General features: G+C 42.0%; 1 protein-coding gene across 9 annotated transcripts in view; it reads left to right on the top strand.

Moving 5' to 3' along the window:
- Nucleotides 1-26990, top strand: part of ESRRG (estrogen related receptor gamma) — a 412693-nt gene that overhangs the window by 103827 nt on the left and 281876 nt on the right. Inside the window, exon 1 of one of the 9 annotated variants that reach the window (XM_068153483.1) lies at nt 2827-2830. The exons of the other annotated variants lie outside the window; for them this stretch is intronic. The gene's annotated coding sequence lies outside the window, so the exon portion shown is untranslated. Of the gene's footprint in view, nt 1-2826; nt 2831-26990 lie in introns of those variants that run through there. 9 annotated transcript variants of the gene reach the window in all.

The following is a 26990-nucleotide window of genomic DNA, read 5'->3' as shown; positions in this document are numbered from 1 at the left end:
GCTCATGCTGATAAATTAACGGTTGGACCTGATGATCTTAAAGGTCTCTACCAACCAAAATTATTCTATGAAATAATGCTCCAGTGATTTCTTTAACGTGAGAACATACTTGCTGAGGCCATGCCCAGAGTTCTTATCAAAATTATTTGGCTTTTGGACTAAGTACACTTTTAGTGAAGCCTCACCAACACAGGAACTAGTGAGTTATGACCTTTATTTTGTTTTGAGGTTGGAAGAGGAGAAGGAGGCAGGCTAAAATCTGATTCCTGAGTCTAATCCCTGCTGAGCTGTGACCAAGTTGTGCTCTCCCTAGGCCTGAACCTTTGCTCCCAGCCCCTCTGAGGAGGAGGGTGGCAAGTGAGGGAGGCTTGGCCCAGCCTCTCTGCAGCTGGCAGCTACCCCAAGTAAGTGGGGAAGGAGTCCCAGTTAGGCGGAATGCCATGCCTCCCCCACCCCACTGTGCTCATGTGCAAGCAAGCTCAGTGTTTTTGTAAAGTGTCATTTGTCCTTTCCTGCTGCTGGACATCATGAAAGGCCACTGAAAATGATCTAAATGCATAATTTCCCTGGTGTGAAGGATGCAGTAGGGAACCTTTGAACCAAGGCAGTGCTTTTTTTTCCTGTCCTGCGAGTGTTTCCTTTGCCGTTACAGTTCCTGCAGATGAGTGCTGTCACCTGACTTGAAATGAGCCTCAGAGTGCTTTCTGCATGGGCAGCAGCCTTCAGTGTGGCCAGGACCTTTGCTTACAGCCCTGGAGTGACTGTCTCAGGTGTGAGTTCTCTCTCATACCAGGTTTAGGGACTCAGATCTTGGTCTCTTTGACCCTATGCATCCCTGGAACATTACAGAGACCCCAGCTGACATTTCACCAAGGAAGAGGTTTTATACTGGCTTCGGCAATGTGTGTTTGACTTGGGGGTAGCAGTGTCCTGAGCAGAAAACCACAGGAACTGCATCTCATTTACTGGGATTAAAATATAGCAACCAAGGCAGATCATCCTGTCTCGCTGTTTTTTTTGTGTGTCTGAGTCTAAAGTAATTTTTAAAATGTGAGTGATGCAATTTCTTGCATCTTTCATTTAATATGCTGCTTGGTAAACAGTGTTTTAGATTAGTGTATTTGTAATTTAAATGAAGACAATACATCAAGTCAAGTCAGAAAAGAAGGAAGAAGTTTAAGGAATGATTGATGCCTCTTTCAGCATTATGCCCTCTTCAAAAAGGAAGACAAAAAAAAAGCATAAGGAGAGGGAAGAGGTGGGATTATTGAAGATTTAGTGGGGTAAAGGAGAGAGAGAGGAACTATTGTTCATGGGCAGAAATACACTATTTTTAAAACCACAGTCAGCTCTGATAACTGAATCTGTTTTCTTCAAGCACACTAATAAATTCTGCCTAATTCATTTTTTATTCTCTCTTGGGGTCTGCTTGCAGATTTGCCTCAACAAAGGAAGCATCATGTTACTTCTTTTAAATAATTGATGGCTCTTGGTCAAAGCCAGCTTGAAGAGAATCAAAAATAGGTACTGATTGAGTAAATACCCTGCCTCCCCCACTGCTCCCACCCCCCATCCCTTATTTATTTTTGCAGTCTGGGTGACTGGCAGTTGCCGATGATGTCATCGAAGCTTTGGGTACACCCAGCACTTAGCAGCTCTGATTTCATTTATGTATTTATTTATATTTAAGAAAAGGAGAAGCTGTTAATTGTAAACTGTCTGGTGGAGCTAAGAGCTCTTAATAAATCATCAGCAGTCTTGCACTGTAACAACCAAGGATTGAACTTTAACAGGCTGTGGTTGGAATGGGTACCAAGAAAGGCACTGGGGAGACTTGTGTAAGTAGACTGTCCTCTTCAGTTGGGGATGTAGTCTTGTCAGGGTATCCATGGATCAGTGGTTTCCACTGTGTTGGTTGCTTGCGGGCTTCATCATGCTGCCTCTGACGGTGGTGTTGTTTCTATGGAATAAGTAATTTCAGTGGATGCATGGGTTTGCCAAAATGCTGTGATATCATTCTAAAGATGCACCCTTTATAGTTTGCCCTTTAAATTATTCACATCCAGAGTGGTCTCAATTAACAACAACAAAACCCGGCAATATTTTCGTCCTCTTTTAGCTAGCCTTGGAGAGTCAGTATAATATTCTTTCTGCTGCCTTTACAGCAACTATCACTACAGTAAGAACATTTTTGGTGTAAAATATTGCATGGGAGAAAATAATGGCTTCTGATGAGTTTTGATTCTAAATCTGATCTCTAGCCCACCTGACAATGTCTCCTCAGTTTGATAGCAGCGAGTTAAAGGGCTGAAGAAAAGTTTCTGGAAAGTGGCTTTGGTGTGAAATTGTTACCCCTCTTAGGTTTTCTTTGTAAGGTGTATTGACATTTTGCAATGTTACTTATGTCATGGTGCATTAGTGATGCTTAGTTATGAAAGGGTCTGACATCTGTAGAAAAAAGTGGGAAGCTATGCATTATTTTATATTTTTTGTCAAGCAGGTAAGTCCTACTCTTCATCTTGATAAAATAGTTTAGCACATGAAACCTGCACTCACCTAGTAAATAACGTAAGGTCTTCCTGACCTTGCAGCATTACGTGGGCACGCATGCCATTCAGCTGAACTACTCTAGTGTCCAATACCTTGGAGAAATTGTCAAGCATTTCCTCTGATGCCATGCTTATGTCACCCACGCTTACTCAGTGTTCCTCTCCTGCCTGCTAACAGCGCTCAGGCCATGGAGCAGTTTGAGTGCCGATAGCCATCGCAGGATCAGGCAGGACCTTTCCAGCTGGAAGAGCAGAGCACCATCAGGGGCATGTCCACATGAGTAAGTGCAGATGGACCGAAGCGGACTGAACGTGGTTTGGCTCTGGACTGGAAGCCATGAAGCTATTTAATGTGATGCTATTACCAGGCTGATTCTCTTACTGTGTCTTATTAGTAGTGGTAGATCTAGGAGGTCCAATATGGAGATTGTTCTGTTAGGAATATGCTGTATATTTTGTATATTTATTGTCCTCTTTTTGCTCCCGTAAAGTCAGTATCATCTCCAGTAAAATAAGCATTGCAATGGCAGATAATCTGATCTACCAAGAAAGCTTTCTTTGAGAAACAGTGATGGATCCAGTTCTGTGTATTTCTCCTCTTCCCCTCCAGAAATGGACCTCTAGGGTCTGTAGTAATGAAACCACAGCATTTAGTGGGGCAGCATGGAGACGTAAATTCATTGTTTCTGAGGCATCACAATCTAGGCAGTAAAGGGACAATGCAAGAATGAAACCTGAAACAATACTAGCAAAAAAATGCTTGTCAAAGCAAGACATACAATTGCATATATGGATATCTACAAAGTGTCCTGTGCTCTGAGCAGTTCCTCTGACCAAGGTAGTGCACAACAACGTGTAAGAAGTTTTTCAAGTGATTGCAAATGCGTACGCATTTTCATTCAGGTGACTGGAAGCAGAATTTAGAGATTGTTCAAATTCTCTCTTCATCTGCTGGAAGAACAGATTATTCAAAATAATTTAGTAATGGGAAAAGCTTTAAACCAACACACTTGGTGTGTTAATACAGCCTTTTGCCATAAAGGGAAATCAAAGACTTGCTGAAAGCATAGCATACTAAGGTATATCTATCAGTGTGTGGTTAAATCTGTTGCCTGGAAGCTTTTATCAAATGCAATGGCCAGGGAAATTGACCTCAAATCTTGTGGTGTTTTTGCGTTGGTTGGTGCTTTTTTTTTTTTTTTTTTTTTTTTTTTTGTTTGTTTGTTTTATTTTGGTTTCCTTTTTCCTTTTTCCTTTTTCCTTTTTCCTTTTTCCTTTTTCCTTTTTCCTTTTTCCTTTTTCCTTTTTCCTTTTCCTTTTCCTTTTCCTTTTCCTTTTCCTTTCCCTTTCCCTTTCCCTTTCCCTTTCCCTTTCCCTTTCCCTTTCCCTTTCCCTTTCCCTTTCCCTTTCCCTTTTCCCCTTCTCTTCCCATTGCATCCTGATTCACATCACATACATGAAAAAAGCTGGGAATTTACTGATATATCAGTGTTACAAAAACCCCAAACACTTAGTTGGAAAAAAGCAGAAAACCTTTGCGATAACATCTTTGGGCTTTGAAATGCATCAGAGGACATGAGCATGTTATTGGATGTAATAGGGACCTTTCTATGCATGAACATGATGCCATATAACAAATATCACGAGACAAAGTAAACCCAGTTTCTCTGGTGGGCTGGACTCTATGGTTGTAAACCGCTAGTGCAAGCATTTTGTTTAGGAAGGGAAGCTAAAAGCCTCTCAAGGGTACATAGAAAATGCTGATCCTGAATGTATAAATGAATGCATTTTAATCCTTAAGTTATTAATTATTACTCATGATTAATTATAATTATTTTATTAGTACTCCAAACCCATGGGTCAAATTGCACACCAAAGTTGGTAAGAAATTTGCTGGAGAGCCTCTTGATTTGGTATATTATCATTATTATATTGAATATCATCAGTTGCACTAAGGAGACCAACTGCTATCATCCCATCAAATTGCAGGATATATTTGGGTTGCAAGCATAACTCCATTGCATTCAGTGTCATCAGATCTAACTGTAAGTTTAATGCGCAAAAGGAAGGGGAAATAATCCCTTCACCCACGAAGACATAAATTAAATGTTACCCCACGCTAAAAAAGGTAACCCTAAATGAGGCTTATGTTCAGGAAAGTTCAGTGCTTACATTCAGTACATAGGCTCTGTTCAAGAGGATTGGAGTGTACTTTCTGATTAGTATGTTTTATTGAGGATTTTCCAGTGGAAACGCTTGGCACCCCCCTCCCTCTGGCCACCCCTACCTTCCGACTGCCTCCCTCTCCTCAATTAACTACAAGAATCTTTTTCTTCTGAGCATATAGCTTGTAATATACATAAAAGCAGAGTTTGCTTTGATCTTGACAGGGAAACGTTTATTTTTAAACTCGGACTGGGCTGTTGTCCAGCAATGCTCTTTCCTTTGCATCATGCTCTGGGTTTCAGCTCTGCAGTCCACCTGGGTGCAGCTGGACCTGCTGCAAGAGGAACCTGGCTTGATGGGTCCTGCTGAGCTCCCTCCCTCCCTCTCCCCCTATTCCTCCTTCTCCTCTGGTTTTGAAATTCAAATTGAATGCAATTTTCAGCTCATTTGAGCCAGAATATACTCTTGCTGAGCTTCAGTGGCTCTTAAATTCAAACTCGCAGGAGAAAACAGATATCATCTGTCACTGAGGGTGGGAAAGGGTGTCCTCCCCACATTTTATTCATGGGAGGCAGGGCTGCACTGACTAATTCCAGTCTTTCTGACTAATCACTCACTGGCAAACTAATCAGATAATCAATGCAGCTGTTTTCTTGTAGTTTGGTCTCTTTTTGCAGGGTATTTTGTATTTCTCCAGTCTATTTACTGTTTCTATTTAATGTCCTCCATGTGCCCTAGCTGGAACACCTGTGTTCACATTTGACGGTGCCTGCTTGTTTCGAGTATGGTTGACTCCATCATAGGCAGAACTACAGATGGAAATGCCAAAAATTGGATACTTGGCAGAGGAGAGGCAAAGGGAGGGAGGTTTTTCAAAAGAAGCTTAAATAACGGAAAGGAGCATGAGGAGAAAATGTGTTAAATGTGTTAGTTGTTGTTATGTCAGTAGGTTTAGGACCATGTGCATCTATGGGGTGCATACAACAGCTGCCTTATAAAACCTGTTTTATACTAACATGTGTGCAAATACCTCCTGAGTCACCTCATGGGAGATGCTTAAGAGTAAAGAAGAAATATAACTCCCTAGTTTGCCTTACTGCCTTTTTGTGGTGGTGGGGTTGGTTGGTTGGTTTTGGTGGTGTTTTTTTTTCCTAGTAATGTTAGTATTGAAATATAAAAGTACTTTTGCAAAGAGGACCAGCTCCAGCTTTTAATGCACTCCTTTACAAGCCCTCTCTTTCAGCTGGTGAAAATAGCATTGGTTAGGAGATTGGCAAACTACCTTCAAAAGGGAACGTTGCAAGAAACAGCAATTTGGTAGGTGTAAGGGCAAAACTAAAGTACAATCTGTGCTAGTGGAGGAAATAGGTTACTTAATCTAACAGCATGATAGCATTTTAATGCTGCTCTGAGCAACATCAGCTTGTTACTGGCAAGAATCCACAACCTGAATTTTTGTTTTAGCAAAATCTACATGCCATCAAGGATGTCAGAAATAGATGGGACATCTGCAAATGGTGTGAAAATATTAAAGTCAGGCTGGAAATAATATCAAACACCATGCTGTTGTCTCAATTGTTTTCTATGCTATAAGGCCTTGATACATTACTAAACCTAGCTTATGGTTGAAAAATAGCAGTTCTGCAGCTTTCTTGGTGCCTGTTCCTTTGTCATACTGGGCAAGGATTTGTGTACAATTAGGGCCCCATCATAGAATACCAGGTTAGAAGGGACCTCAAGCTTCATCTGGTCCAACCTTTTTTGGGAAAAGCACATGGGAACATACTGTAAACAGTTCTGTATTTGGTATGCCAATGGTCACCCAAGCCAAAATTAAACTTTGTGACAATATTAATTTGTCACTTTGGGGACCTTAAGTACTTTCAGTTTATACCTAAAACAATACTTTCTTGACATGGGCTAAATCAAACCAAAGATGCTAGCTTGTGGAGTCAGCTGGCCAGCTCACAACAGCCAGAGGCAGATGCCTTGCACAGAAGCCAGTGCTCTGTGGTGGCAGAACTTGTGTGTTTTATGTTAGTCACTGGCAAAAAGGAGGAATGAGAAGAGAGGGCACCATCAGTGCGCGTCAGGAGTAGCCCAAGCTCACCTTTGGGACTGGGCCCTTTCAGGACACATCCAGTGTTTAGACATGAATATCTGAATCGCTGTGGAGTTTAGAGAGGTGACAGGCACATGGCTGCCAGGATAGTGGGAACTGATCTCCGGTGGTCTTTATGGTTGTAAATGTTAGCCCTGATGTATTTATGATTTTTGAAGAAGGGAATTTTGGAATCTCTTTTTTAATTAGGTGATAAAATTCAAGCTAAGCCTTGTTTTGGGCACCTTAGTGGCTCTGAATCTTCCCCTTTGTCTCCATCAGCTGTTAGACATTGACACTGACCTGCAAAGCCGGTACAAGTCTTTGTAAAGAAATCTGATATTCCTGTGGAAGTTCTGATGATATATGTAAATCAGCTGCCATATCCACACTGTCACCTCTTCAGCTGAAAAAGAAGGGCAAATCACTTCCTTGGTAGCTGCTGAAACCGTCAGCTGCACTGTCATTAATACTCTACCCTCTTTCCTGGAAACTCAATATGTCAGCTACCTGATGTACCCTTCCTCTTCCAAGAATACATCTCTCCATTCCTTCAAATTCTTCTCGTGCTGGAACCTCCCATCTGACAGTTTATTGTTCTCCTGGCCCATTAGTTTCCCCTCCCATTCTTTTTTCATACCCTCATGTGTTTTTTATAGTTTTATCATGTGCTAATGACCAAAGCATCTGAGCTTCTTCCAGGAGTGTATAAAGTGATGTGTCCTATTGCTATTATGCCTTTTCCCTTCCTTTTCTATCTTGTGTGGGGAGCAGCAGTGGAGTAAAGCATGAGGTTTTATTTTTTATTTTTAATATTGCTGTGGTAAATACACCTACACTGTCACTATCCTGGTCACTGTCTGCCATAACCTGGACTACACTGTTTGGTTCTGGATCTAGAAACTGCCCAGATTTCTTTTCCTGCTCTCTAGGGAAATACTCTTCATGTGGAAAGACCTGCTTCTCTAAAGCAGGTCTTCCTGCTCCATCTCTGTGGATGCCTTGCAGAAATTTCTTTTTCCATATTCCCTACTCTGCCTTGCTGCTTAACCCTGGTGGTCCCAGAGACCTTCTGGCGTCAGTCCCCTTATCTATAATTTAGCCTTTGGGGGTCACACAGGCAGCTGTAGCACTGGTGCATAGTTTCATAGTTTCATTCAGGGTTGGAAGGGACCACAAGGACCATCCAGTTCCAACCCCCCTGCCATGGGCAGGGACACCCCACACTAGATCAGGCTGGACAGAGCCTCATCCAGCCTGCTCTTAAACACCTCCAGGGACAGGGCCTCGACCACCTCCCTGGACAACACATTCCAGGGTCTCACCACTCTCATGGTGAAGAACCTCCTCCTCACATCTAGCCTGAATCTCCCCACCTCCAGCTTCATTCCATTCCCCCTAGTCCTATCACTACCTGAGATCCTGAGAAGTCCTTCCCCAGCCTTCCTGTAGGCCCCCTTCAGATACTGGATAGCTGGGACAAACTTCATGCTGGGATTTGTATAATAGAAAGCATTTTGCTTCACAGCAATACAAGAGCCCTAGAAATCCAGGTGAACTAAGAAGTGCATGCCTCCTTGTTTTGATGGATCTTCTGGATCTCACCCCTCTCTGGCACTTGCCTTGCATTTAACCCATATCTGCCTGTCATGGTTTTTGCTTAGGCCTCATGAAAAGCTTTTTGTTGCAGAAGGAAGCGAAACTCTGGTTGTCAGTAGACATTGTCATCAGTGGGATTTCTACTTTAAATAAGTCTCCACAACTTGCCTTCTTGTGCCAGATATTCCTGTACAGCTACCATATTACTAAAAAATCATGGTTGCACCTCTAAGTTCTCCATGTGAGTAGACTCTTATGTACCTGAGGAATCCTATTAACAATAGAGATTTCCACATGGAGAAGAAATGGCTGGACTGCGAATCACAAAGCTCTAAAATCATTGTCCTATCCTATAAAAATACCTGTTCATGTGTCTGTGTGATATTTTGCATATGTAGGTGTGTATCCATAGAGGGAGACATAGGTTTTATGATATCTCTTAAAGAGCACTTTACTTGTTGCTGTTCAGCGGTCACTGGGTGACCTGCAGTTCCTGCTAGATTACATGCTCAGTACAGATCAGTTTCAAATGAATAAATGACTGCCAACTGAACGGTGTTTGTGGTGCTGAACCTGTAAACAGGTTTGTGTGTTTCCATTTCATATCTATTTCAAACATGAGTTGTTCGTCCTTTTGATTGGTGATTATTCTTCATCATTGTCTATTTTTTATTTGTTTATTTCTTTACAGTGCTTCAAAAAATTCAGTAGTCTAGGATCAGAAATGTCCTCTTGGAAATTACCTTTAAAACTACTATTAACAGGATTAGTGGTCATGTTAGGGAGCCTGAGAAAGTGGTCTTAGAGCACATGCAGTATCTGATGCTTAAATAACAAACCACATGAAGCCAACTATTTCCTCGAGTCACATTTTGTTCCATCCTGGCACAAACCAGACTGGGATGACAAATTGTATCACCAAAGAGACGTGACATTAGCCTTGTGTATATTTTCACTGTCCTTTGTATTGCCAAGGCAACAATAGTTTTAATTATGGAGACCCAAAATGATAACTTGTATATCAGATGGGACTCAGTTTTCCCTGTGGACAAAACTGTGATTAGCCATTGGACAAAAGCTTTGTATCTCAGTTTTCCTCCCAGGCTGGATTTTGTTCTCTGCTTTAACAGACAGCTGTTGTGCTCACAGAGTGAACTTAGAGGGGCTGCAGCTGGCTGGAGGGCTGCTGGACACTGGCCTAGAAAGAGATGAAGTGACCCTCCTGTCTCAGGGGCAGCCTGGTGGTTTGTGTATTTAAGAACAGTTCTCTTACTAAAGGGCTGCTCTTGGCTCCCCTTTAATCCACTGGGGATCTACATACTGGGAGAAGCCTGGTGTGAAGTGATGTCTAATAATCATCGGTGACAATGTTCAAGATTGTCCTTGGGGGACAAACTGAAAGCTGAAGCTCCACTTCAGCAGTAGGCATGAAAATTCGTAAAGCAGATCTGCATCCACATCCAGCTGTGACTTAGGAAGTAAATATGTCTGCATGGTCAGATATAGGTCAGGAGTGCCTTTCTTCACAGTGGCAAGGTTGTTTAAATCACTTTCCAGGATGGGGTGTGTGAGAGCAGTGACCAAAAATGTGTTTGTTAAACAGGGAATTCATACTGAGAGAGAAAATACTGATTGATGTAAATCAGTGTCTTTAAAAAAAAAAATAATCCCTTATGTGGACTTTTAATGCATTAATTTATTATTTGGGATGAGTGATGGCCCTTAGTGGCTATGGTAAGGCTGCTTTTGGGTTTGTGAACTTCCATGCAGTATTTGAAGAGTAGAGAGCTTGGTGGGGAGATGTGACATCATGTAGCTTCATCTGGATCTTCTCTCATGTGCTGAGATTTCTGGCATATGTTTTCTTGATTGCAGATCTGAAGCAGCACCATCAGGAGATTTGGCCAGAGATTGTGAAATCACTGAGAATAAGAGTTGCAAGATCATACTGTTAACTAGAAATTAAATTATTCAAATGTGGTTGCAGAATGCAGGGGGCTCAGCAAGCATGTAGGCTAATATTTAGATTTACTGAATCTCTAATCTCACTCCTTGCAGTATTAAACCAGGGATTGTTTGTTTGTTTGTTTCACAACACAAACCCCTAGGTACATGTTTCACTGGTAATTGTACTGTTGATTCATTTATGCTTTTCGAAAACTAAGAAGTCCTGCCTCTAAGATAGTGATTTTGGAATCTGAGATCAGAAATTAAGCCCTCTTATGAAAGAAAATAAGAACTTTTCTGTTGCTTTTAATAAGATTTTATGGTAAGTGTGGCAACAATAAATCTGTCAGTCCTGGCTTTGCTGCACATGTGTAGCTCAGGTCTCAAAGCACATTGAAATGTCTGGTTTTAGGACATCAGCAGGGGGCTAATGAAAAGGCTTTGTTGATTTTAACGAATTGCAAGCCACTGTAGCCAAAATAAATATAATCTGCTTTTTGGATTAATTGTCACACATGATTTTGCTTACTAATAGTGATTAAAGAACGCTGGTACACCAGAGGCATAGCTGCTCTCTGGTGACTCTTGCTAAAATAGCAATAAACAGAAGTAAATAAAGACTCAGAGCATTAGTTTCCTTTAATAAACAGTGACACTGCATGTAATGTTGGGGGAAGACTTCAAAAACCTGCAGCATGTACAGCATGCTAGTGTAGAGAGTGTTGCTCATGTTAGACATCTGAAAATGATGGCATCGCCAAGGTGTTCTCTCCTTATGTTACTGACTTGCAGTCCCTCTTCAAGAGTGGCCAACCCAACTGGACATTTCATGAAGACCTTCATTGTTCAGCCATTTTCATCCATCAGTAGACATCAGAAAGAAAATGTAAAATACCCCAAACCTGAGAGATTATAACAGGAAAATGAAGAGAACATCAATTGCTTTTGTAATTATACAGCCTCCGACCCCCTGTAATTCCATTCAGTTAATGAATGGAAGGACAGTGCTGGTGTCTCTTACCTTAGTCTTTGTAAACTGATAAAAAAAATTACTTGACCCTGCTGACATAATTTATCACTAATATTTTCCCACTTATCAAGGGTGGGTGTGTCTCCTGATCCCCTTCACATTTGTTGTGAGAGGCAACAATTACAGCTGATGGTATTGTACTACTCCTGTGCAGTCACTGTTGCTTTTAATCAGTGGATTGAAGAAACAAAACAAATGAAAGCATGTTCCTTCTTCCAAGAGGGAGTTATAGCTGCAGTATTGGATGTTGGGAATTATTTTAGGCCCTGTTGTAGGAGGTAAAACACCTTTGTGAGAATGGCAGGAAATGAAGGAGGCTTCCTAGCAGGACTTTGAGAAAGTTTAAGGGAAAATCCTACTAAAATGGGGATAAGGGCTGAGCTTTCTAACAAGTCTTCAGCTTATATTCATCTGTCCCTAGCTGTAGACCCCCTGGAAGGCACATAGCACTGTTCTACAATGATTCTATCTTTTACATATCTTTTATCTGCTACAGGTAAAAATCTTCAAATTAACCAAGCAAACATCCTCAGGCTGGTTTTAGAATTGTATAACTCCTTTGTGATGTATGGAGTTAGATTCTTGTTTGGTGTTTGGTAAAGTTGTGCAGCAGTTACAATCCACATCTGTCTTGACAGGCTGTGGGAAAAATCCTTTGATATTGTGCTCAGGAAAGGAGTAAGACCCACCAAGGACCCATCCTTCTCTCAACTGGCAATCATTAGGAGTTTGGAGACTTGCCCAATGGTGTAATTCAAGTCTTAGTCTTGACTGCATATCTTATTGGTTAAAAATAGGAGCCAGCTCCAGCTCATCAGTTTTGCTAAGAAACTATTGATTGTGATTAGCAAGCTTAAAAATAATTACCTTGTGTGTTCATTGCTATCTTTGGACATACTCTCATATTCCTACTCTTATAGAAGGTATTGAGCAGCACAATAGGGTGATTTGATGACTAAGGTGTTACACTGCATCAGGTGGGGGGTGGGGGAGGAAGGGTATTAAGCACTTCCTCATTGTTCCATCTCCTGGTGATTAAACAAACACACAACACAGTGCACAGGGGACAAAACCTACTGGCCCTACTGAAGTGTACAAAATGAACTCCCTGACACCCCCTTGTTCCCATGGGGGAATGTGTATCCAGTCCTTCCCAGTTTCAGTCTTCACTTTCACCACTCAGCTCCTCTTCATTAGAGCCAGAAGCCCATCCAATGCCATAGGGTCTGGACCCCGGGGGAGGAGTGAAACGCTTGATTTGCTTAGCACCTGGGGAAGGTGAGGACGAGTCTCACCTCAGTTTGAATATCTGATTTAAAAGCCTGATGGTGCTGATTCATACCTGGCAGCGAGTTGAACCTGAATGGCTGACTCAGTTAAGGATACATGAAAGCCTGTCTGTCTTTGGAAGTTGTTGTCCCTGTATCAGGGACAGTAGTGGCAAGCAGCTAAATTTTTGTTACTTACAGCACTGTGCATTCAAGAAACAGCATCCACTTCTGTCTGCTCAAGCCTAGGTTTCCTGCTGAGCATGTGAGAAGAGTACCTATTCCTGTCAGACTCCTAATTCGGGTCAGTAGCCACTTCAGGGGGCCACCTTCCCCAGTCTTTAACCCGTGAGCATCCCTGGAAAAGCTGATTTCTTGCCTTGTTGCTCTCCTCTGTTGAGACAGCCTAGGAAGGGTAACTTTTCTATGTGAATTTGTAGTCAGAAGTTGGACAATGAGAATGCTGTTGCATGATACTATGAATGTAGGATCTCCCCAGCGTGTTCTTTAGGTTTCATATACTCGATGAGCATGTCAGTAATTTCAGATCATAGTAATCTGTAATGCCTAGTTTGGTTTTGCATTTTCAGTTTATGTTTCTTCTAGAGTTTTACTCTTTTATTGGTTTAGTGGCTAGCAGGGTTACCCTCATTGGGCACCTGATGTGCTGGCATGGACATGCATTGTAACATGGATTAGAATACAAATTATATAGGTGTTTTGCAAACATGGACGTTTGCTTTGTTTGAGGCTGTCTCTCAAACTCAAGTCTCATTGTACAGCCAGATAGTGGCATGCAGGCAGGGTGCACACAAACTCTTCAGGCCTCTTGCAAGTCATGTAATACTCTATGTGTTTGTGTGTCTAGGAGAGCAATTTGTCCCCTTTTGGGGGTTGAGTTTAATGGAAAGGAGGAATAGCTTCTTAAAATGTTAGCTGGTGCAGTGGTCTTCATATCCACAGAGGTGGGAAAAGTGCGTGCAGAGTCACACCTGAGTTACTGTGCCTCTTGCGGGTTTTGAGTTGCTTAAAGGACATAGAAAAATGAAATGCAAGGTTTCAGCACAGTAGCAGGAGAAACTGTGAACACTTTCATTTTCCTCTATGCTCTGGTTTGTGTCAGAGGAGAAGATGCAGACGGACTGCAGATGCATCTCTGAGAAAATAGGGCTGGATCAGGAGCCCTGCAGGGCTGGCTGAAGAGCCAGTGAACCTAGTGGAAGGTGGAGCTCTCTTCCTTTCTGTAAGGCCCCGTAAGGTACAACAACCCCAAGGAAGGTCTGGGCTTTATGGATAGCAGGTGATGGCACGGGAGGCAAAAAATCTGCCCTGGTAGGAGTTTCTGACAGCAATTTTATGCACTAAAGGTATTGTCTCACACTTTTAAAGACTTTCTAAATGACTCTGAACCTGTATACTGCAGTAACTGCTCTGTAAATGTCAGTGTTGTCTCAATAGACTCACGCACACCAGTGATGTTTTTCCAAAAAATTTGCTTGAAAAATATTTGGACTGACTGAGAAAATACTCATGGAAGAGCTTCCCCCCCCCCAGCTGAAAAGGGCCTTAGGCTTGAGCCCTTAATTTAGAATCATGCTGAATAGGACTTACAATTATTTATTTTAAAAATAGATATTTTTTCATATTTGAAAATAAATGATACAGCTTTAGAATTTGGTCTTTTTGGGTTGTACCAGAGCTAGGAGTAGATCTTGTATTGCTTTCCTGTGGTTTGAGCACCTTCTGCTTCACCCAGGAGGCTGCAACAAATTTCTTGTCTGGCTCTCTGTCTTGTATACCTACATGGCTGCAACTATAGCAGTCTCTGAATGCTTCACACCACTTCTGGGAGAATATTATTACCTTAAATGTAAACTGGCTCAAGAATACAAAGTGCCTTTCTTTAACCTGGACGGATTTTGACAAGGGGTTTTGATACTTTTTGGAAAGAAGGGCATGATTTGGAGGAACTTTACCAACAAACGTAACAAAGCAATTCAGACTTTGCACACCACCAGGGCTGAAACTCATCAGGTCATGGCCACGAAGAATCTGAGCTAGTCACAAGTTCCCCATCTGCTTCATTTGCCATGTGAATACAATGCACCAGAACAAGAGGACACAGTCTCAGGCTGCGCCAGGGGAAGTTCAGGCTGGAGGTCAGGAGGAAGTTTTACACAGAGAGAGTGATTGCCCATTGGAATGGACTGCCCGGGGAGGTGGTGGAGTCGCCGTCACTGGAGGTGTTCAGGAGGAGACTTGACAGGGTGCTTGGTTACATGGGTTAGTTGATTAGGTGGTGTTGGGTGATAGGTTGGACACGATGATCTTGAAGGTCTCTTCCAACCTGGTCTATTCTATTCTATTCTATTCTATTCTATTCTATTCTATTCTATTCTATTCTATTCTATTCTATTCTATTCTATTCTATTCTATTCTATTCTATTCTATTCTATTCTATTCTATTCTATTCTATTCTATTCTATTCTATTCTATTCTACAACTGATCTACAGCCTATAGACTATGAAAGCAACTTGTGATATTGCAGATTTTTTTGGGGGTTGGGATTTTTTTGGCATTATATTTAACACTTTTCTTGACAGAAGCAGTGAGAACCAGGGAGAAATACTTCTGCTCATATGTAGCTGATAACTCAGAGTCTACTACAGCCACTAGCTTGGCAATAATTTGAATTACTGCAAACATGAGGGAAGAGTAAAGAAAGAAGCAGGGCAAAAAGAAAAAAAAGAATCACCACCAGGGACATTTCTTAAGCATAACTTTATTAAAAGTTCATGTTTGAAGTGATGTCATCCTTTTTATTCTCTGTATTCAGCTGCCTTTCTGAAGCTCGGCATAGTTATTCTGATGTGCAGAAAAATATTACATCAAAGGTGAACGTTTGAATCCTGGCTGAAAAATAACAAAAAAAGAGGGCGGTGGAACACAGAGAAGGGGGAAGAACCCCCAAATGACTAAGAATTCTTAAAAGTAAGATATAAAAGAAAATAATCATTTGTCTCCCCTGACAAATAGTTCAAAAAGTAGCCAATAGTTTGGATCTGGTATGTCACATTGCATACAAATGAAGAAACTGTCACCATCGGTTTCCTTTGAAACCTTTTGATCTTACCTTCTGTAGTAAAGGGCATGTGACTTGATCAGGGCTTCTCCTCTCTGATACATAGTCAGAGTCCTGATCTACTGAAATAGCTGTGACAGGTTTCTCCACTCAATTGATAAAATTGTTGTGGTTTTGTTTGTTGTTGTGGCTTTTTTTCCCTTTCCCTTCAGTGCCTTTGTCTGTGGTAGGTATGGTACACCCTTCCTCCTCCATCCAGGAAAACTAGATTGCTGTTTTGACAATTTTGGACTAATCCAATGTATTATGGCTTAGTGAGTAGTAGTTGTATAGCTATTTTCTCTCCATTTGACAGGCTGATTATTCTGTCTAGTAAAAACAGGAAAATGGAATTACAGGATCTTGCAAAGACACATTGGACACACTTCCCCCCTCCCACCCCCTTTTTTTTTTTTCAGATTGAGGGAGCTGGGGCTGCTTAGCCTGGAGAGGAGGAGACTCAGGGGTGACCTCATTGCTCTCTACAACTACCTGAAGGGAGGTTGTAGACAGGCAGATGTTGGTCTCTTCTCCCAGGCAGCCAGTACCAGAACAAGAGGGCACAGTCTCAGGCTGTGCCAGGGGAGGTTCAGGTTGGATGTTAGGAAGAAGTTCTATACAGAGAGAGTGATTGCCCATTGGAATGGGCTGCCCGGGTGAGGTGGTGGAGTCACCATCTTTGGAGGTGTTCAGGAGGAGACTTCATGGGGTGCTTGGTGCCATGGGTTAGTTGTTTAGGTGGGTTGGATTGGTTGATGGGTTGGATGTGATGATCTTGAAGGTCTCTTCCAATCTGGTTTATTCTATTCTATTCTATATATATTCTGATAGTTGAGAATTGCTTTGTTACAGGGTGTCTTTAAATGGACAATTTGAATATGCATGGTCAGTAGTATCAGGGGACACTAGTGGGGGTGAAAGATTTTTACAGGGCTCTAATTCTTGTTTTAAAAAACACAGTTTCTGTGAGTTGTTTATATTTTTAATATGAGCTGTATTAGTTAATATGCTTTAATTGGCTAATATTTTGGTCCAAAACTAGTGAAGCTGAGGAAAATGTTCCCAAAGGGCTAAATTCTGCTACTGTGGCAATTCATGGCAGAACCTATCTTTGATTTCTCTGCTGTGAGGGAGAATTGAAATAGGAACTAAGCCCCAAGAAGTCTCACTGGGCTCCTCTTCACCGAGTAAATGCCAGAACACAGTATCCTTAGGTCCCATGTGTTGTGGCACTGAGCTTTGCCACTAAGCTCCTAGTGGAGGACACTTTTGCTGGTGGCCACCCTGGGGTGGTTTCTGACCCTGCCAAGGAGCTAGTTTGCAAAAATTTGTAATGCTTGCAGCAGAGACCATTTATACTGTGCTTTTCTTTCTTTCTTTTTTTTTTTTCCCTCTCTCTTCTGCTTTTTCAGGGGAAAGTAAGCAGATTGAGGTGGTGTTCTCTACTGCAAGTTCTTTTAGAAGTGCTGGAGATACTGAGTGCAAAGCAGTATTTAAATGGGTGAAAGTTAATGGCCAGTGTTTGAACACGAGGTCAGACTGGCTGATTTCTTTTAGCCTACAGCTAATTAACCCCTGAGTCCGTGGTGCTGCCTTGCCTTGCAGCCTTGCAGATGGGGACTTATCTAGAGAAACCCGATGATTTCCCAGTCTGTAAGAGCGACCGTCCTGGCGATGGGCTGCCTGCCTGAGCAGGCTCTGCTCTGTTTGGTTTTCTGCTCGGCTTCTGTCACCAGTGCGTCCTTGTTACAACTAACGAGCTGATAGAGGCTGGAAGAAAGCCTGAAGCATGCCAGCTCATCTGGGAGGTGCAACTGGGTGAAGTGCAGCAGCAAGTCGTTCACAGTGCTGCTACTGAAAGCAGTTTCACAGCAATTTTGTTCTTCAGTGATTTTAATGCCGCTAGCAATTAGCTGCGTTTACATGGTAAGTGTCCCTCTGCTGAGGTGGATTGCATGTACTGTTCTTCAGAGCTGGAAGAATGTAGTTGCTGGGCTGCTTGTACAGAAGGATCCCTTTTGGACTCTGTCATTGTGTGAAAATCTTTTGGGAGAGCCAGAATATGTGGGGCCAGTCTGGCAGCATGTTCTCTTGTTGCTGAAGTCCCTCAGCTCTTAGTTTCTGGTTTAGGCGAGCATGTCAGGATGTCCTGCTGGGGCCCAAATATGTGCTTGGGATGTTTTGCTTCTTGGCTAGCAAGAAAGATTAGCAAAGCTAACTTCATTTTGTTTTATCTGAAGAATTTGGCTTCTCCTGTGTTTGTACTTTTCCCCTTATATCATATGTTGTTTAAGGAGTAAGCTAATATTGAATAATGGTGCCTGAAAAGTGATGGGTTTGGTTGCTGAGTGGACCTGAGGGTCCTAACTATTGGGATCTTGGAATGCAAATGACATCCAAATCAATATGGATTTGCCTTTTATCCATTAACATGAATGCAGGTGAGATGTCTTAAACACAAATGAAAAATCAGACTTCCTGATGCTCCACAGGACTATCAGTTCAAGATATGCTGGGTGCTTTAACCACTGGAGTATAAATGGCCAGGGACAGAGACACCGGGGAGTTGCTGCCTTCTGTACCATCTGGAGATGTTTGTCATCTCCCCAGCACTGTTTATCTGGGGTGTGCAGCACCTCAGCAGCTAGCTGTCAAGTAAGGAGGCCTTGCTGGTGGTGCTGAGGGCTGTGCTGAGGGCTGGTCAAAAGACTCAGGTCGGTCTTGAGATAAGAGGCTTCCATTCCAGCCCCCTCTCCCCTGGCTGGTGGGAGAAGGATGATGAAGACCTCACAAACTCACAATTTCCCCCACCAAGGAGTAAGGATATGTGGGAATGGGATGCTTAACACTTAACAGCAGGGTTTAGGAGATGCAGAAAACTACCCATTTGCTTTCAAGGCTTACTTTGCAATCAGTATAGTATCTCACAAGAAGATTTTACAGGAGAACAGAAGGTTGAGGAATGGAGTGTTTGCAAAGGGAGAAATAATTATGTATATGGACTGAGAGTCTAAGACCTTTTTGGACTCAGTCACCTCTATCTGTCTTGCATACAGGAGGCAAGTTATTGTAGAGTTTAAAATGTTGCCTATTTTATAATAATAATAATGATAATAATAACAATTTAAAGATTTTTCCCAGCTGTTGGAGGATGCAATTTTTCTTTCATAGGCCATTATGTATGCAAGACCAATTGGTAAACTGCAATGTACCGTTCTGTAATTATTCTCCCCTGTAGCTTTAATGAGGAGATCTGCGTGCAGTTTGATGGGAGAATATACTCTGCAGACAGCTATATCGAAAATGAAGACAGGTGTAATCTGCTTACTGTAGTCTGTGAATCCTCACCATGTGGCTATGTTATCTCTAGTGCATGTTTATAAAGAGATGCTTGTAAAAGGATTTAATTTAATGGAATAATGGTAACTGACACTATGAAAATGAAGGGGCTCAAATAATATGGTGAGCAGAGTCATATAAATACTAAAGTAGATGATTAAAAAATTGCTATATTGTGTCATTCAGTTACCATCATATGAAAGAAAAATATAAATTAAGCCACTTTATGTACTAGAAGAAAACACATTCTTTCATTACTAACCTAATCTTAGAGCAGAGTTTGGGGAGAACATGCAGTTTTGGAGCCTGCACTTAGGGATCAGCGCCCAGTTCTGCACTTGCATGGGCAGATGTGCATGGCTATCCCTGGAGTTCTGCATGGGTGCATTTCCAAGACTGGAATCCTAAGAGCAGAATATCTTTTAGGAGGCAGATACTTAGCTGGGCTGTAGCCAAAACCTGCAGCTTCTTTCAAGTGGAAGAGCAGTTTTGCGATGAAAAGACCAGTTGAGATTTTGCTTGGGAACCCATTCTATCTGCAGTGGGGAGGCTTCAAGACACTCAAAAATGATGTGCCTGTTTCCTTACCTTCACAGTAATAATAACACTAAACTATTAGTAAAAAAACCATCCCAAATGACATCCTGTTTTGAAGCCTATTATAAGAAAGGTGCATCGCCTTGCTAACACAAGCATTCATTTGGAAAGATGAAATTATTTAGGCAGAACTGTGAATCTATCTCTTCTTCTCAGAAGCTGAAAGACATAATACCCAGTCACTCTCCATGGATGTGATTTATTAATTATCAGTCGTTCTTAATCACCTGATACTGACATATATCTAACACACTGGAGAGTTTAATATCTGAAAGAATACTTAGGATGATTTTTCTCAGCAGCCCATTTTCTAAGTGCTAGGAGAAATAATGTGGTGCCAGCACTTTGGTATTGTCTTTCTGATCCTGTATGACTCCTTAAATGTGGAGTGTGAGGGCACAGAGGGTGGCAAAAAGTTTCTAGCAAGAGCTATGCTGAGTATTTCTATGCTCCTCACTGAATTGTTTGAAAGCTTTTGGCTTACAAAATTTGAACATTCATGACACATGGTTGGAGGGGGGTAGGGGCAGTGGAGTGGTGTTTGTTTGCTTGTTTGTTTCTTTAACATTTAACCTTTTTGGTGTTAAGGTAAATGAATCTGTTCTGTTATCCATACCAAGGATAGTGAAAGTGCATGGTTGGACATATAATTTTACTGCATCAGGAAAAAATCATGTTAAAAAACAAACAAACAACTAAATAGCACTTTTATTGGGGCAAGACAGGGCCTGGATGGGAGCTGGGCATTGCTGTTTGTTATTTATTTATGATGATGATGATGATGATGAGCTTGCCCAGATTTTAAGTCTGGTGACTGCACTGACAAAGAAGAAGCTTTTGTTTCTGCAGATATGTTACAATTACGTGTAAAACTGGGGCTCACAGCTTGCTCTGAAGCTTTACTCTTCCTGCTGAACATTTCCATAGTTCCAGCAGTTTGATCACAAATGCAGCATTTCTCTCCTAATGCTGTGCAGGTTGATAAAACAGTTGCCGAGCTGGAGTCCCTAAAGAAATTATTAATTATCTGGTTAATGTGCATAAGGCTGTGGGAGTGTGAGATTAATCACCAGTGCTGGGATGAGTTGCTGAAGTGGATTTTGGTTTTTCGTCTCCTGTCACTCGGTAATGGCTTTTCCTTCCTTCACCATCAGGTGAACAGGTGCGGAGATGCTGTATTTTCATTTTCCTATAGCTGGTAACAGCCGGTGACCAGGAGATGCCTTTTTCTCAATCCTGCTGCATGAGCAGTTTACAACATGGAGCACTCCCTCTTTTGGATGTTCCAGCTGCGGGAGATGCTCCTACAGCACAGGACTGACCTGAACCTTCCCAGATAAACACATTTGAACACATGCGCTCTGGGAGGGGTGCCAGGGAGGAATGTTGGGCCGAGCTGTGGGTTGGCTTTTCTCTATTCCCCAACTCTCAAAGGAGTTGACTTGTATTTGGATGTGGAATTGCAACTTGACTCCTATTTTGAACATATTTATAGTATTCAGAATTCTTCCATAAGTGAACACTCAGCATGCCTCCTTTGTTTAATGTAACAAAGAAAAATGTGCTCTTTTATTGAAAGATAGAGAAGAAGGTTCTTCTCACTCAGTCCTTAGTGGTACCATCCTTAAAGCCAACAGACTGCATAAATATGCAGCCATGGGAGAAACTCTGGTGGTGGTGGATCGGTCAGAGCATTCATGTGCAACACTGCAGCACTTGCCCTGTCCCATTAACTGCTGTTAACCATCAGCAGCTGCATCAGACATTGTTCAGTGAAGCCCTGATGCTCTTCCAAAGGTCTCTACTGGATTACATACACTTCTACCAGATTGTGCACAGATGAAAAAACGTGAGGAGTAATTTGTCTTCAAAATGTTACGGTTGTGTTGCCACATGAATCTTGTACATGATACCATAACAGCTCTGCCCCAGGGTCAGGACCATTGGCTGAAGAGTATTTTGCTTTAGTGACTGCTATTGAGGAGGGGAAAGAGGATGAGATGGAGAGAGCTACGTTGTAGCATCTAAAGCAGAGAGTTTGCCTGAGGCCAGGAGAGCATCTTCTAGTTAAGAAGAGAAGAAGCTGTAGACAGCAGCACAATTGTTCTATTAATATGTGCTGAGGGACAGAAGTAGAGTTTAAACCTCTCTTTATAAAGTCTACTCATTCGAATTACTTTATCATCTCTAACATGAATGATGTTTCTCCCTCAGGAAGTTCTGTAAATGACCACAGCTATCAGGACTTTGAGATGCATGGCACTTGAGACTAGAGACTTGTTTTTAACCTTCTGCTTGACTATGTTGTATCAAATGCTGGGTTTTTTTTCTGATGTGAACATGCAGGTATTGGCCTTCATGAGCTTATGGGTTTTGTTTCTTCTTGGCTGAACTAGTGTGGTTTTTTTTTGTCCCTAGTGAACAGAAAATTGTTGATTACCTTGCCTCTTCAAACAGGCAGAGATGTACTCATATTTGAGATTGCATTACACTACTCCATCTTTGAGCTTTTGTTGTCATTATTGTACTATCCTGAATCCCTCTTCAGCTAAAGATGTTACCTGGGGAGGGAAGGAGAGAGTTGTGCAGTTTTTGGAGAATTTGCTTTTTATAATAGCTATGTGCTTCAGTCTGGAGTCCCTGAACAGCCCTGTGATGGCATAAACATCTATTTGTTTGGAAGGCTATGGTATAACTTCACATTAAATGTAGATGACCCATTTGTGTTTGAAAGCCCCTAACCAGCAAGTCAGCATGGCAGCAGTGGGCTTTTAAACATTAAGCAGTCTTCAGGGCTTCAGGCTGAGTATTTGCATCAGAGTTGTTTAGTTTCTGCTCCTTGTAGAGCTTCCTGAGCTTGTTGTGATAAGTAAAATCAAGTTTACTTTGTTAAGCTCAGCAGTTCCCGGCACTGAATAGATAACAGGAGGGAAATAAGATCTTTAGGAGACAAGAAGTAAATTTCTGTCTGTGTGGGGTTGCAGGCTGCTCTTTTTGTACCGTGGTTTTATTTGATGGTGATGTGGCCATTTCTTTATGCAAGGTCGTGTGACCATGCGGGTGGGTGTGCTTGCCCACGGTGGTGTACAACAGTGACACAACAGGAGTATAAAACCTGGCAAATGTGTGAACCATAAAGACAGTAACTCACTAGACTCTTCTGTAGCAGTTGATCTCTGGTGCTTAAAAGTAAGTAGAATAGCAGAGTTTCAGATGAGTAAATTGTGCAAATCCATGCCTAATTTACATGTACGATCACTTTGACTGCTTGTACAAATCAGGTAATTGTGCATGGAAATAGCTAATTAACACAATTAGCTGATCTATTGATGCAGACTTAGGATCTGTATGTGTACACTACCCATGTAGTTATGTATCTGCAAACCAACTGTATGGAAAAAAAAATCTAAACCCTCTTAACTGTTAGCAGGTATAGGTAGTTGCTTATTTTTTAAGGTCACAGGTTTTTGGCTTTGGGATGGAGAGGTGTCTGATGAGGATCACAACTGTTAGTGCAGCTGGGATCTTAAATCACTTAGGTTTATTAGAAATATTTCAAAGTCGCAAGGTTGCACTGCTGCCGAAGCATGATCCTAGGAGTGGTGGCACAAAAGCTGCAGTCGTACTCATCATGTATAAATTGTTCCGCATGAGCACAGGGCTGTACTAGTTTTGCCCTATGGCTTCATAAAAGTACCTGTGGGTACCTACTTATTACTATTTTTAGCTAAGCAAAATATTTCAGATTTTAAACCTGCCTGCCTCCTTCCACCTTGGTAGAGAAGAATTTACTCAGAAAAGATTCAGAGGGCCAGTCTCCTAGTTTTATCTGTTTGTCCAACTTCAAGATCTTTTCCTTAGCATTTGACGGTGAACCAAGAATATCCAGGCAAGTTTAAATGTGCAGATGGTTTAAGTTTTGCAACTGTTGACCCTAAGAATCCAGGGAAATGCATTTCTCCTATCTTTATTTCTATTTTTTTTTTCCTAGCTGTTGTGAAGTGGCCAGACTCCCTTCATCACAGTAATTATTTACACTTTCAGGGTAAACATGATGTGAAGCTGCAGTCAGTTCCTACAAATAGTTTAACATCAGCATTTGTGGCTTGAAGTTGAGTCTGCACAAGAGTAAGTAATAGCCTGCACTTCTGAAGGCAGGCATATCTTGAACTGCTTTTTAAAAAATACATATACAATAGAAAACTTAAATCTGTGTATTAGATTCATGACCTACCTAATATCCCAATTGCTCTTCAAATTTCCTTTCTTACAAGTGTGGTTTTATTTTAAAGCAAAGACGAAATATACCAATATTGTTTAACTGGCCATGAATCAAATCCTGCCCAAAGGTTTGTGTCCTGTGCCACACCACTGTATTCCCTTTCATATTTCTCACATAGATGTTTGTGGTATGTAGCATTTTCTGTACTCAGGGGACTTCAAAACATTGAAAAGCAATTAATTAGATGTTGATTGTGGAGGTACTGTGTTGGCAAAAGGAGCACCTTGTTACTTGCTCGACGTTAGCACTCTCATGTCCTTAGAATCTGCTCTGTGAAGGGATTTGAGTGTAGCCAGAAAAGCTGGGGTATCTCTTTAAAATACTGCTGTGAAATGGTTTACTATTCTCTAGAAGGCCACCAGCTGAAGACCCAAGGGACACAGTGTAAGACCTCCTGTGAAAAAATCCTATTTCTGGTAGAGCTGTATCCATCTAGTGGTAGCTGGGAGCAGAGTCAGGAGAGAGAAAAGTGCCAGCCTTAATGTGGTCGTGAAGTCTCTCCTCTGAGGGTCAGAGTATTTCTAAATAAGTACAGAGGAAATCCCTGAAACACAGACAGAAAAAAATCTGCTTAAAGGTACATTTCTAAGAAAGCAGTATGAAAAGTGAAGTAGTGGAGAAGTTCCACGCTTCTTGCCTGCAAAGGATACTTTCTAGGGTGAGTGAAGTGAAGAAACATAAAACCCACAGAGAGCCTCCTTTCTTTATCAAGCTGTGTAGAGGCACTATGCGAGGTGAGAATTAACACCTTGACACTCACCAGAAAATCCCCAATAAAAAAACACCCCAAATAAAGAAAAGCAACAAATAAGCAAAAAATTCAAAGCCCTAAACAAACAACAAAACCAACCAACCAACCAAAAAACCCCAAGCAAAACCAACAAGAAGCAACCCACCAACAAACCACCAAAACCCACCACTTCCAAAACTCAAAACCCCAAAGCAAAACAAAAATTGAACCAACCAACCAAAAAAAAAAAGTCAAGGCTTGGACTTGCATGCTGATACCTGAGAGCACATCCAGCTTCGGTGTCCAGTCCTGGAAACAGATGGGAAGAGCTGAATGTGTACACAAGCTCTTTACCCCTCCCCCTCTAGTGGATGCTTTGCAATTTAAAGATTCAAAATTCACCGAAAGGCAAATGATGATTAGTGAGGAGCTGATGTCTGTCTGCTGCAAAGGGGACCTGAGGACAGGTACTTTATTCCTGGCCATAACAGTCCTTCACCTTTGCCTTAGTCTTTCAAGGAACAGTGGCAGCTGTCAAACATTTGATTTAGAACTCTGTTTTGACAAAAGTGACAACTTTTACGATTTTATAACTAATTTCTCAAGTCTTAACATTTTAAAAAACAAGTGGTTGTAAAAATCTTTTCCACCACTGACCAGCCAGCTTTCACTGTTGACTTTAATGGAATGAAGCTGGAGGTGGGGAGATTCAGGCTGGATGTGAGGAGGAGGTTCTTCACCATGAGAGTGGTGAAACCCTGGAATGGGTTGTCCAGGGAGGTGGTCGAGGCCCTGTCCCTGGGGGTGTTTAAGAGCAGGCTGGATGAGGCTCTGTCCAGCCTGATCTAGTGTGGGGTGTCCCTGCCCATGGCAGGGGGGTTGGAACTAGATGATCCTTGTGGTCCCTTCCAACCCTGAATGAAACTATGAAACTATGAAACTATGAAATGAGTGAGACGGGGTAGAAACAAAACTGAAATAAACTGAATATGACAAACAAAGCTTCTGTAGCGCTTTCCATTGGGACAGTTTAAATGCTGGTTTTGCCACATCACAGAACTGCTTGCAGAATTTGGGCTAAAGGCCTTTAATATGTTTAAGTGTCTTAGAGGTATGCGGTGTTTTTCCTTCTGACCTGACACTAGCTGTGGGCTATACAATGCCAGTCAGAAAGGTACCAAACTGGGAGGCTTGGCTGATACACCTGAAGTCTGTGCAGCCATTCAGCGAGACCTGGACAGACTGAAGAGCTGCACGGAGAGGAACCTAATGAGGTTCAACCAGGATAAGTGCAGAGTCCTGAATCTGGGAAGGAATAATAAACTGCACCAGTGCAGGTTAGGAGGTGATCTGCTGGAGAGCAGCCCTGTGGAGAGGGACCTGGGAGTCCTGGCAGATAAGTTGTCCATGGGTTAGCAATGTGCCCTTGTGGACAAGAAGGCCAATGGGATCCTGGGGTGCATTAATAAGAGCGTGTCCAGCAGATCGAGGGAGATTCTCCTCCCCCTCTACTCCACCTTGGTGAGACCTCACATGAAATATTCCATCTGTTTTGGGCTCCCCAGTTCAAGAGGGACAGGGATCTACTTGAGAGAGTCCAACAAGGATGATTTTAGGGACTGGAGCATGTGCCCTATGAAGAGAGGCTGAGAGACCTGGGGCTTTTTACTCTGGAGAAGACCAAGAGGGGATCTAACAAATGTTTATATATATCTGAGGGCTGGGTGTCAGGAGGGAAGGGACAGGCTCTTCTCAGTTGTACCCTGTGATAGGACAAGGGGCAGTGGATATAAACTACAGCACAAAATGTTCCACCTCAACATGAGGAGGAACTTCTTCACTGTGTCACAGAGCACTGGAACAGACTGCCTAGAGGGGTTGTGGAGTCTCCTTCTCTGGAGACTTTCAAGACCCATCTGGATGTATTCCTGTGCAAACTGTGCTAGATTCTATGGTTCTGCTCTGGCAGGGGAGTTGGGCTAGATGATCTCCAGAGGTCCCTTCCAACCTCTAACATTCTTTAGTTGAACTACTGCTAATATCCATGAATAAAGGCTTAAAGCCTTCTCCAAAATCTTAGGAATTACCCGTCATTTTAAGAGAGATCTATGCCCTGTTGAATTCATCAGGAAATCATCTAGCTGTGTTGGGATGAAGTTGCCACCTTCTACTATTTTTCATTAAGGACTAAAGGAAAAGATAGGGTTTATGTGCTCCAGCATGGCTTGTAGGCTTCTTCTTTTTTTTTCTCTCCTGTTTT

This window comes from Melanerpes formicivorus, unplaced genomic scaffold (assembly GCF_026170545.1).
Source record: "Melanerpes formicivorus ecotype bairdi unplaced genomic scaffold, bMelFor1.0.p_v2 SCAF_26, whole genome shotgun sequence".
Taxonomy (NCBI): Eukaryota; Metazoa; Chordata; class Aves; order Piciformes; family Picidae; genus Melanerpes; species Melanerpes formicivorus.
This window is presented reverse-complemented; position numbering and strand designations above follow the sequence as displayed.